Here is a 13,517-nt window from a genome sequence, read left to right on the forward strand (position 1 = left end):
AAATAATAGATAATGATAAATTGTGCATGAATAGGATCCGTTTTTAGACTCCTTTAGCTTCTTCCCCAAATCACTAAGACAACTCATTGAAGTACAGAGAAGTGACGATTTTAATAGTTTCCCCCTCCTTAAGCAACACCTCCTTAAACAGTACTTTCTAGACGATGAAATGTATGATTTGTTAACGTGTAAGGGCATATACCCGTATGAGTACTACAACTCAAGCACGAGGCTTTCTGAGGAACAATTGCCATCCATCGCCTCATTCTACGACTCACTTTACGATCGTCAATGCACCACTGTCGACTATGAATTTGCCAAGAGGGTTTTGCCAAGAGGGAGGGTGTAAAAATGGGTGGGATATTGTAGATTGTAACTGCCAAGTGATGTATTGACGTTGCTGGATATTGTGTGTAAGAACACGGATAAAATCTATTGGGAATTTGGGTTGGATTTAGGTTATTATTTTTCCGCTCTTCATTTGGTGATGGATTTAGTTTTTAAAATCAGTAAAGAGGAAATAGGCTTGATCACCGACGTGGATCAGCGTCTGTTTGTGGAGAGATCAATGAGGGGAGGGTATGTTTTTCACGGAGATCGTATCCTTGAAACTGATCCGACTGAACGAGACACCGGTGTAAAGTCAGATGCAGTTTTCTTAGATATGAATTCTCTCTATCCGTCAGCAATGTCTCACTACTCTTTGCCGTGTGGAAATTATAAATGGCTTAACGATCCTCGTGCTTCAAATTTTCCCAGCATTGCCAATGTTGAGGAGAATAAAGAGCAAGGATGGTTTTTTGAAATCGATGGTGAAATACCGGTGGAGCATCATGACTCGGTGAAGGATTTTGTTTTCCCGTGCATAAACAGAGCGGTGACTAGGGAATCTTTGAGTCCATATAATATTTCTATGGTAGAGGATGGGAGTGTGCACTGGACACCTTCAAAACAAAAACTTATCGCCGACCTTCATCCGAAAGAGAATATTGTTGTACATCACGTTCTTTTGCGGTGGATGGTAGCCAACGGTTTCAACGTCAAAAGGATACATAGAGCCCTCCAAATTGACAAAAAACCCTATTTGAAAACGTTTATTGACACTTTTGTTGGTAAATATTCCGAAGCGAAAAGGAAGGTTGAAAAGGATATTTTTAAACTCATTTTGAACTCAGCCTTCGGTAAAATATGTGAGAGTGTACGTAATCGAAGTCGTTGTGACGTTGTGACTGACCCAAAAGAATGTGCTCGAATCGTTGCCGATCCAAACTTCACATCATTCACCATCATAGACTCGAATATGGTCCTCTTGAATAGAAAAAAAGAAATGTAATTCTAAATAAAAATATTTCAGGTGGCAGCGTAATAACCGAAAAATCAAAAAAACTCATGTTGTCATTCTTTTACGATGTGTCTAGGTGCCAATGGCCGGGGGAGGGAGAAGTTCAAGCATATTTCGGGATACCGATTCACTTTTGCTAAAAGTTAGAACCGCGAATTTATTGGAAGATTTGGAAAAAGGCGCGCACATTAGCTCTTGAAAAGACTTTACCAATTGGGACGAGTCCATTTACCCGGAGCTAGTAAATCGTCAGGCCCAAAATCAGTTATTAATATCAAAATAAGAGACGGGAAGTGACTTGATTTCCAATGGTGTGCTTGCAGGTCCGAAGGTGTACTGTGTACAAACACACAACGAGGCAATCAAAAAATTCTTCAAGGGGGTGCCTAGACACTAAGTGAATAAGAAGTCCGACATGAATGTATATAGAAACTGTGTGGAAAATAGTATAGTTCGAAGGGCGAAAGTCATGGCGATTCGCTCTTTAAAATTTAAAAACTACACAGTTTTAGTGGATAAAATAGCCATGTGCCCCGTGTCGGATAAAATCTATTTGTGTGTGGATGGTGTGACGTTGCTACCCCAAGGACACTATCTAAATTCTGACCGATGTATATGTCGAGATTATAGACATCACCTCGGTCGGGAAAAAATTCAATATTAAATGTTTGGATGGTGGTATCCTTTTTAATAGATTTTTTCCCCAACTCAGCACTGTTTTTTTTTCACAACTCAGCAGTGAATCTTTTACCAACTCAGCAGTGTTTTTTTATAGCAAGGTAGAGTCGTATGTTTTTTCTTCTTCTTTTGTAAATAAAAAGTGTGTTCAAAATTGTTTTTTTTTTTTACCCCATGCCCGCAGCCGGCCGGGGGCGGGGGTCGGCCTTCGGCTCGCCGCAGCCAGTGGCCGCCGCGCTTTTCCGGGGGATGGCCCTTTCTAATTGTGATAAGTGCTTTTTTACTGTCTTGTTTTGAATAAATAAAAAAATGTTGTTTTGAATTTTATTACGTGATAGTGCCTTTTTCATGTTTTTTTATGTGTATGTATGTATTAATGAAACATTTAGTATTTTTTGTAGTGATGTTTTTATTCTGTAAATAAAAAACATGTGTCATTCTTAAAAATGTTTTCTTCTCCTTGTTCTCGAATCTGATTAGGGAGATTACTATTATTATTTATTGAAGGGAACGATGGAATCTACTGTCAGTTGTGTTTTGACATCGATGCAAGTGGGGACTATGTATCAATTTAAAACTCCATTTAGATCGTGTCTTTGTGGACCATCAATGTCCGTCAAAACGACACTTTTAACAAAAAGGAGTAAAAATCATGATAAATTGTTTTTTGAAAATCCAAGAAAAATTTACTATTGCTACAGTGTTTGGCAAGAATCCTATGATAGAATAAAAACTATTGCTCCAGACATGAAATTCATACATGGTCTTGACATTTTCAACAGTATTGAATCAAACTCTTGGTTGATTATTGACGATCTGGCTCAGTCCATTGAAGAATGGTCTCAGGGGGTGATACAATTGTTCACTGTCCGATCTCATCATCAACGGATCTACGTAACCCTAGTTCTAGACAATCTTTTTCAGCAGAGCAAGTGTATGAGAACACTTGCTTTTAATTGCACCTACTATATAATCTAGAGGCTCGTTCGTGATTCCAGTTCCCTCATAAAGTTAAACAGACAGGTGTATCCGGGCGAACCGAAATTCCTACTCTCGGCCTACAATCAGGCTACCAACAAACCTTATGGATATATTCTATTGGACCTGAATCAGAACACACCCGAGGATTTACGTGTAGTCACCGATATTTTTGACAATGAATTTACTGTATATCTTCCGGTGAATAGTAAAAAAGGTCGTTAGTTGCAATCATGACACTTAAGAAACTACATCAACATCGACATTTATTCACCTTCCAATGTATTCCAAAACCACGAGTTAGGAAGGCCACACTCAAACATGGTGTCGACAGAGAATTCATTAATCTCATATCTGAACTTTGTTTAAATCTAACTAAAGGCAATGTTAAACTGCCAGAAGGTGTAAAGCAGCAGACAAAGCAACATCATTCCCTTGCACGCTCCCTAGCATCAGCAGCAAGCAAAAATAAAAAAAAGATTTTAAGAGAAAACAACTTCTTCAAGCGGGTGGTAACTTCTTTACACTTTTACTGCCAATCATTGCAGGACTTGTAAAAAGTTTTCTCTATAGAGAGAGAATGGCCAAACCCTATAAATTGACTCCAATTGAACTCGCCCTTTCGCCAAAGGATCATTTCGAGGACAATCTCAATAAATTCATTAACAGTCAGGCAATTGCCGACGATGAAAAATTAATTCTGCTTCAAAATGCACTTCGCCGATTCGACAAACATAAACCCTATCGTGAGAAACCACTCAAAGTAAATGTCATTGATCACAATAAGGAAATGACTCCATCATCATCATCATCATCATCAAAAACAATAACACTAAAAGAAGAACAAGATTTGTCTAAAGTTTTGACAAGTGTTGTAGATATAATGCCACATTCCTATCGTGAACAGTGTAAAAGACTCTTGACTTATTTCACTGAAAGTGAACATGCTCAAATTGATGCCAATGGGAATCAAATTGTAATCCATGGCAAGACCTATATTCTACTTTATTTATTATCAGATTTGGTCACGAATCGTAAAAGACTTGTATCATTTGACAGCCATCTGCATACTTTTTTAAACTCATCAATCTTTCCCAAAAGCCTTATTGTCAATAAACATATTTGTAAAACGATTAAAGGAATTTATTCAAATATCAAAAGATGCTTTTAAATCATTTTCGGAAAATACTAGCAAGCCAAGTGGAAACGATTTGATAAGATTTATGAGTGGGGGAGTCAAGCGAAGACGTCTTAATATCACTGCACCTCCCTTAACATCACCTGTTAGTATGCAAATGGAAAGTGGACACTTCACTACGTGTTTACGTTCAAAATTGTTCAAGCATTGAAACATGTTTATGAGAATATTGGTGCAGTGGGAAGTTTAAGTTCACCCACCACACTTGCTCAAGTCACTGGACTTGAAAAGAATCGGGCGGCAGAGTATCTACAGAATGAATCAAGTTACAGTCTACATCGTAATCGTAGAGTTAGTGGTAATCACTATCGAAAAACTAAAGCCTTTTTCCCATTACCAATATTACAAGCAGATCTTTTGACTCTGGATGAGATTCAACGGCGTCACAATAACCCATACAAGTACATTCTAGTTGCAATCAGCGTTTTTAGTCGCTATGCATATGCCCTTCCACTGCGGTCAAAGAGCGGCGATGAAGTTGCCAAAGCTCTTGAAATCATCCTTGAACAGGATTGCTATAATAAGATTCAAACGAATCGGGGTAGTGAATTTGTTAATCCCCATTTAAAGAAGGTTCTACTGAAATATAATACAATCCTCTATAATAGTCATAGTCCAATTAAGGCAGCATTGGCAGAACGGCTGATAAGAACTGTCTGAATTTAATTTCTAGATTGCACTTTGAAAAATACTGCTGCTTTTATTCATGATTTGGATAAAGTCATGTTGATTTACAATCAACGTCCACATCGATCCCTGTCCCACTCAACCCCAACAGAAGTTCATAATGATGTCAATACACTTGACACTTTTCTTAAACAATATTCCAATGGTGGTGGTCATGAGAAGAAAAAGAAGAAATTCAATGTTGTTGATACTGTTCGGATCAATCGAACTACTAATGTTTTTGAAAACGGTAATTACTTGTGGTCCACTGAACTTTATTGTCTCCAAACTCTTGGACACAACACCCATAACGTATCGTCTACGTGACATGAAAGATGATGAGGTTCTTGGCGGCTTTTATGATTATGAATTACAAAAAGTTGAAAACACTGGAATCTATTAGATTGAAAAGATATTAAAGACTCGTACTCACAGAGGTATGAAACAGTTGCTTGTTCATTGGCTAGGATACAACTCTGATTTTGATTTGCAGATGTCCGCTGAGGACATACACAATGCCCAATGATTTTTATGTAGCGTTTATGTCCAACGTCTCCGATCCTCTCTACAATGATTCGAATAAAACAAGTGATTTTTGGACGAAACTCTCCCCCACTGTCAAATTCGATGATCTAAGAAAAGATCGCGTGTATGAGATGAAAGTTATACCATTCGATTGGTCACTGTTTGTCGAGTATGAATGGGTTGAAGCATTTAAATATAGTGACTATCCAGATGTTACATTGAGATATAAAGAATATGGTAGTATGACAGATTTGTGTCGTGCAATCAATAGAAAAATCTCATATAGTAGGAATGGTACATTCCATTTTAATTATTCAATGGAGCAAGATAGGTTTTACATTAACTCACCTGTTGACACTGAAATGATTCATCTCAATGATAATCTGAGAGATGTTCTTGGCTTCAAACGTAATATGATCAATGGGAAAAATGCAGGCACTGTTTGAGGGATGGATCAAGTTATTTTTGCTGATTATCCCCCTGGTCCTGCCTCGGACTCTTGCATATTTCTGTATGCGTCCTTTGTGGAAAAATCGAGAGTTGGTAATTCAAATGTCCCACTCTTACGTGTTCTTGAACGAAAAACAACCTATGAACATGTTCATCACTATAAGATAAAGCATCTTCAGTATGTTCCTGTAAACACTTCGTATTTGGGACTCTGTCAGTTAACACTAAGAAGTGAATTAGGTGATCTTTTAGCAATAACAAAAAGTTTGGCCGTGATTAGATGTAATTTTCGACCCATTCAGCAACAACAACAAAATGGCTAATAGAAAAAATGTATTTGTATGTCCTGATATTGATTGCTATGCTACTGCTCTCCAACCACGACAATTGGGTCATGGAATGGACTATCACACAGGCCGTTCGTCAATGTCAGGCTACGGTCTTGGCAGTTGGTTTGCTAAGCTGTTTCGCTCTGCAATACCGCTGGCTAAAAAATATATTGCGCCGGTTGCTGCAGATTTTGCATCCTCTACGCTACAGGATTGGGGGGATGTAAAGATTTAAAAAAAAGTTGTTTCACAAAATCTCAGGTCCAGCGCACGATCCCTTGGCGAGCGATTGAAATCACGACAAAGTTAAAAAGGTATTAAAAGGCGGAGAAACATCTCATCACTCGTCAGTCTCTACTCAGGTCAGAAGTGGAAGACATCATCACTCTTGTCAAAGAAAAGTAAGAAAAAGAAAACGAAACCAAGAAGAAAAATTGTTAGATCGAAAAGGGATTTCTTTTCCTAAACTGAAATGGCATATCTACCCCACAAGGAATCTCATCCCACTGTCACCACAACTCTAAATCTTCTCAATGCAGAAAGTGTGGATGTCAGTGTAAAACACGCGTACTATGAACAATTCTATCCACAGCAACCCCTCTCTGAAAACAAAAATTTTCAAATTTATTCCAATGAAGACTACTTCATAGATTTATGATCCACATTTATCGATTTAAAAATTGTGGTGAGGAAAAAGTCTGACAATTTACCTCCCTCCAATGTCGATGGACTATCCTATGAAAATGGTATACTACACAATTTATTTAACAATTATGTGTCTACATAAATGGAATACTGGTTAGCACCAGCAATAATCTATCAAACTATGCGAGTTAAATACAATTTATGTTGATGACTCCAATGGCCTATAAGAAATTGAGAGGTCTGCCAATGGGCTAGGACTATAGATCAAATGTTGATACCGACGGTGAACCCACTTTGGCAGTGAGCAAGCAGTGAGCATTTAGTTGGTAGACTCAATCATGAAATATTTAATATATCCCAATGGATGTCCCCCAATGTTAAAATTGATATAAAGTTACAACTTGCACCGTCCAATTTCATATTGAGAAAAACACTTGATGCGGCACCCGTTGCTAATGTTAATCTCATCTCGGCAATGCTTCACGTGCGAAAACAACAGGTTATGAGTTCTGTTGCTTTGGCAATTGAAAAACTAAGAACATTTGGGAATAATATCAAACTGCTCGTTCCTCACACAATCGCCAATCAACGTATTATTGCGTCATATGTATGTGAATTTGTTCATTAATAAAATATATATGCACTATAAAAAAAACTCTTTTGTCTTCATTGCTTAGATTTCTTCTTCTTCTTCTTCATAGTCATTTAGATTGTCATCGTAGTCGTCGTCGACAACGACTAGTGGTGGCAGATCATTGGGATTCAACTTGTACAGATCCTGGCGTGTAAAGTAAGGATCACATTCTCCACAATATATTGTAGCTTCATTTTTATTAAATCTTCTTGTGAAGTCAATGATACTATTACGGTTCCTACTGTAAAATTCACCTGTTTCTATCTGAATATTTGAAGTAATGTCTCACACAATATTCTCATATGAAGAATCACTTCCTGTCACAGCCAAATAAAAATCACTAGGTTTATAATCATTACTAGCATTGTCAACACAACAATGACGCAGGAACCATACTCTCTTCATGTTTTTACAATTGAAACGTGCTCCAAATTCTTCTCTCCAATACAATTTAAATCCACGACAAAACCAATCCCTTAGAAATAAACTGAAATCACGTTTACGGTTTTTTCCAATCATGCCAGGCAAAGTATTTTCCCATTGATCACACTTATCAAAATGACAATTGGAGCATAGATATCAATTAGGATGAGAGTCACAAGTCTCTTCAAGACAGGTATTACAATCCTTAATTTGTACAGTATATCCTTTATGCAATTTACAAGGATTGCATAATCTAGTTTTCATTATAGTCATCAACTGTAGTACAGTTCTCACATAATGACCAGCTGACCAAAGGTATATAAACATAGTGAACATGTATAATACATTTTTTCGATGTTGTCCGTCTCACTGCCAAAACGAAACTGAGTCAAAATTAATAAAAAAAACATTGTCTTCTAGGGGGAGGAGGAGGAGGAGTAATTGAGTATCGTCACAAAAACTTATTTCCTATTGTTTTAAAGAATGAATTTCTAGGTAGTGGTTAAAAGCAGAATCACAATGTCATTTTGTTTCGTTTCAATTAATATATCAATAAATTGAGTAAATGCATTTGATTCACAACGCATAAGCTTCATACAATAATCCAAAGATGGGGAATCAGTTCCCATTATACTTTTAAGTATTTCTAGAGAAAATGTGTTCTGTTGAAGAGATAATTCCAGAAAGTCATTATCTAACACAAAACATTTTTCCAATTTTACTAGATTCCGTAAGATCTTCTGTTTCTCAAATCCAATCATTCTCGTTCTTGATATTCTCACTACCAATTATAGACTAAAATAACAGTTTCTAGTTTCTACTTTGTGCACACTCTTAATACCTATTGGTCACCCCCACTATAGAGAGAGAGGAAGTGGAGTAAACGATCATCTAGAGTGTCTAATCAAAATAAGCATCATAAAAAAAAAATTTTTATTGATGGAAATTTAATAAAAGAATATATTTTCACTCTCTTCGCGTTAGGTAAGACAACCCATTTTCTTCAATGTGCTTCATAACAACATTCTATCCATGCTGTGTTCGTGATAAATACATTATATTCACTTTTGCGGCAAAACATAATTGTTCATCTGACTTAAATTTACTCAATGATATAACGTATCTGCCAAACACCTCATCCCACTCAAATGTTAGTCGGGAATCCTTTCCAATTTCATCTGTCACATTGGCGGCCCTTGTCTTCACAACATCACTGTCAGCTCCTTCGAGGTGTAATAGTGTGAAACTACTCATTTTCACAATATTTGAACGTTTATTTTTCCAATTTGAAATAATATAAACTAATCAAATTCAACTTATTGACTGAGATACTAACTCGGTATCGGACTTTTTATATTCACGCTCAATGTCAGGGTAACATCGTCAATTCCTATAATCATCCTACAATGAAGAATCATGTATAACATTAAAACATCTATAACAACCTGAAAAACTATTAAAAACCGTATATCCATACAATAAAACATCCATACAAAAAAAATTAAATAAAATACCAATCATATAACAATACGTATAATCAATCATAAATTAACACACATATTCAACCATGTATCGAAACATATCCCTTTAATAACAATCAGACTCTCGTATAATGAAACATCAACATAACACCAATACAACAATAAAAATCCATAAACATAAAACATCCATATACCTGTATTGTCTCTTTAATTGATACAGTAATGTCCTACCTGCCTGCTACCTTATATTAACACAATACTTGCCTTGTTGTATGGTAGGAGTACTGTCCGCTACCATAGATTGACATAAAAAGGGAGTACTGTGCGCTTCCTTTAATTGACACTATAAAGGAGTACTGTCCGCTCGGAGACTCGCTTTGCGTAATATACGCAAAAAGGATAGGGCCCCGCTTCCTTTCATTGACACAGTAATGTCCCACCTGCCCGCTACCTTAGATTGACACATCACTAATTCCACCAGTGATAATTTGGCGTTTCATGAGGCCGGTAGCCCACATCACATCTTGGTTAGCCCTGGGCATGATTTGGATAAAACGAACAGGAATTAAGTTTAAAAAAACAAGTTTTTTCAATTATAAATAAGCATCAACATTAAAACTTAAAACAAACAAAAAATTATCCCGTATATGAGAGGGCTGCCCCCTCTTCAATTCCTTGTTTTTTAGGCTAAGGATTGAACTTTTGTCTCAATTGTTTAAAAAACGACTGCTGACACGCAAGGGTAATTGAATTGCAATAAGAAGCTTTTTTAAGCACCAAAAAACCTTAGAGTAACGAGAGAGGGGCTGATTGGTGGGCAGCCTCCCTCATATACGTGATGATTTCTGATCGCTTAAGTTTTAACGTTGGTCCTTACTTTTAATTGAAAAAAAACTTCTTAATTCTTATTTAATGTCAATTAAAAACAGACAAATTAAACACATTTTCTTTTGAAAAAGTTTTTCAAAGAAAAATAAAGGGCCGTATAACAACCCAAGACGAGCGGTAATAAACTCTAATAATTAATAAAACTGAAAAAAACAGAAATTACAACAAACAGAAGCACGGCCACCACTCACTAAACCTTCCAAGCCTGAATACTAAATATATTTTATGCTTTTACTGTTTTGTAATTGTAAATTTGAGAAATCAGAAGTTGTTGAGGTTTTCAACAATTAGTATCAATCGATTCAACCTACTTTTATTAGTTTTTTCCCGTCATCTTGATTATTTTCCTTTTTCAATCTCATAACACACATTAACAAAAACGTTCACACAACTACATCCCATCCAAATGCCAGGGCATGATTTAGAGGAGGGATAATCAAATAAATGCTAAAAGTCAATAAAACTCACTTTTAACTCAGAATGGGTTTAAAAAAAACTTAACAACAACATCATGAATCCTTCTATCGTTAACTTAATAGTCATTACTCAACTCTCTCTTTAAAACTCATAATACAAAAATTAATGATAATAATAATGCTCATAATTTAATCACCATTTTATCAATTTTATATCCTAGCAATTTAACCTTCAAAATCATATTTAGGAAATATTTTTTTTTTCAAAAGCCTTTTACAATCATTTGCATGACAACTACTTTTAGTTCCCCTACTTAACAAATTCTTTAATTTAACCCCTTTGTAAGCCAGAGAAAACACTGACCTAGACGCAACCAAATCATTAACACACTTTTTATTCATTGACCTTGTACCATGGGAGCGAACCTCATTAAAAGACCTAAAAAGGAAATGGACATACTTTCATTACAATTATTGAATTATACGTGAATTGAATTGAATTATACATGAAAATAAAAGTAAAAAATCACGGAGAACAGTTGTTCGAAGTATGTATTTTTCAACTTAACCAAAGCCTCACGACACGATTCAGAAGGACTAATATTAGCAAGTATTCTTATAGCAATATTTTGCAAAACTTGAAAGGGATATTGATGAGAAAGTCTTCAGCCATACTGAGCTACAATACATCATATTCGGGTGGATGAAACTAAGCCATAATATTTGTCCTTCGAGAAAAAATATTCAAGTTTCAAAATTATATCAATATTTCCAGCTATTATATTTGAAAACTTTTTAATATGATTTTTGAATGAGAGTGACTCACCCAAAATAATGGTAAGATATAGGATACTTGACATCCTCTGTGTTGAATGTCCATCAGCTTCTAATGGAGATGTCCAGGGATAGCAACTACCAAACCGTCTAAAAACTACAAGATTAGACTTATTATAATTATAGCAATATTGTTGGACCTCAACCAGTTGAATTTTCTCTGAATAGTAGTTTTCAGGGATGTAACCAACAATTCAGTCGTTTTTGTACACACAAGATGATCTCTGTCACTACCAAACATTTGGATAAAAACGATTATCTTTTTTCTTCTTAAAGTCAGATAACTTATTCACAAGTTGCTGAAGAAAAGAAGGAAAATCATAAGAAATTATTGAGGACGTAACATGGACCCTTGGAGTACACCACATTCTAAAAAACACTGCTTGAGATATTAAACCAGATGTTTTTATTCTATGTGAATGACCAGAAAGGAAACTAACACTCAAGTTGAGAAGTCTTTCATAAGCTTCCTTCGTAATTTTCAACAAGTTTAGAACAATCAGCAGAATCTAAAGCTTTAATAATATCTAAAAATGTAGTTGCGAGTCGGTAGCCTTTGTATAGAACTTGCCTTATACGGCTAGTTAAATACGCTATTGCCTGTTCTGTCTTCATTCCTTTCAAAGACGAGACTATTTGGGTGGAATATGTTAAATTTCTCAAGATGATCGCAAAGTCTCTTCTTAACAGACTTTTCAATTATAGTGCTAAAAAGGGGTAAAACTGAAATAGGTTTTTAATTCGACACACTGATCAGCTCACCCTCCTTAAATAAAGGAATAACATCTGGTGTCTTGAAACAATCAGGGTAAAGGCTTGCTTTAAATCAAAATTTAGGCAATTATACAAAATCTTCCAGAATTGATGGCAGAATAGAATGTATTAGTTTTAAATTCATTTTATAACCTCCGGTTAAACTGGACTTCGTATTATGGACAGCATTATCCACCTCTATAAAAGTCATCGGCATTCAATGAAGCGAAACATCAATACCTGCAGGTAAAAAAAACTCAAAATTTATGCATTCTAGTTGCTGAATATTCGACGATAGATTTGGCCCTATATTTGAATAATATTCACAAAACCCTTCAGAAATCTTCAGAGGGTTCACCAGAAGATTCTCTTCTTTATTTTTTATAGCGTACGACTTACCAGTCTGTGGGTCACCAGTTACGCTTCGAATAATTAGTCATGCCTTCCTAGGAGGACCTTCATTTTTGTTAAACTTTGAATGAAAATACTTTTGCTTTGCACCTCTTAAAGCACGATTTAAAACATCTCAATAATTTTTATAAAGTAAAATAGATATTCCACTTTTATAATTATACATACGGTAATATAAAAAGTGTTGATGACGAACACAAAATACTAACTTCTTATTTATCCAAGGCTTTCTAGGAGCAATGACGTTAATTCACCAGTACAAGACTCCTCAAGAGGTATTTTAATTACAGAAACATACGATTCCTTTTTGATCAGGGTTTTTATTACTGTTAATAAAAGTTGACCAATCAAATTCGGGAATCCGCGAATTCAAACTAGAAAGCACTTCTTTATTCTTTTGGTCATCTTATTTTATTTTATTTTTGTAGTCAAAGTTTTGATACATAACGAAATACGCTGTTCGAAATACATTTTTGTTTCCCATAAAAGAACTTGACACTCAAGCAGTATAGGGGGGGGGGGAGGAAAAGTAGCACCACTTTTATTTTTAAACCTTGGTTAGCCTTGTGATATTATTTTTTTGTATGTTGTAATTGACGTCACGACAAATAAAATCCCACTTCTCGAAATAAAAAATTATTTCAGTACAATATAGCTTACAATAAAATAGCCCATAATAGAAATTCAGAACATGCATTTTCCTGAATGTCATTTTTTCCCCACTAATCTTACAAAAGACAAGAAAACCCTTAAGAAAACAAACAACAAAAAAGGAAAAATAAATATTATTATCTTTTTTTGTAGATAAATATAGGATGGATTTCGTACAGAACCAAATAATCAAAATGTTTACTTATAAAATAGAC

The sequence above is a fragment of the Artemia sp. Qi Xiang Cuo genome, chromosome 17 (assembly GCF_049724085.1).
Source record: "Artemia sp. Qi Xiang Cuo chromosome 17, ASM4972408v1, whole genome shotgun sequence".
In the NCBI taxonomy this organism is placed as follows: Eukaryota; Metazoa; Arthropoda; class Branchiopoda; order Anostraca; family Artemiidae; genus Artemia; species Artemia sp. Qi Xiang Cuo.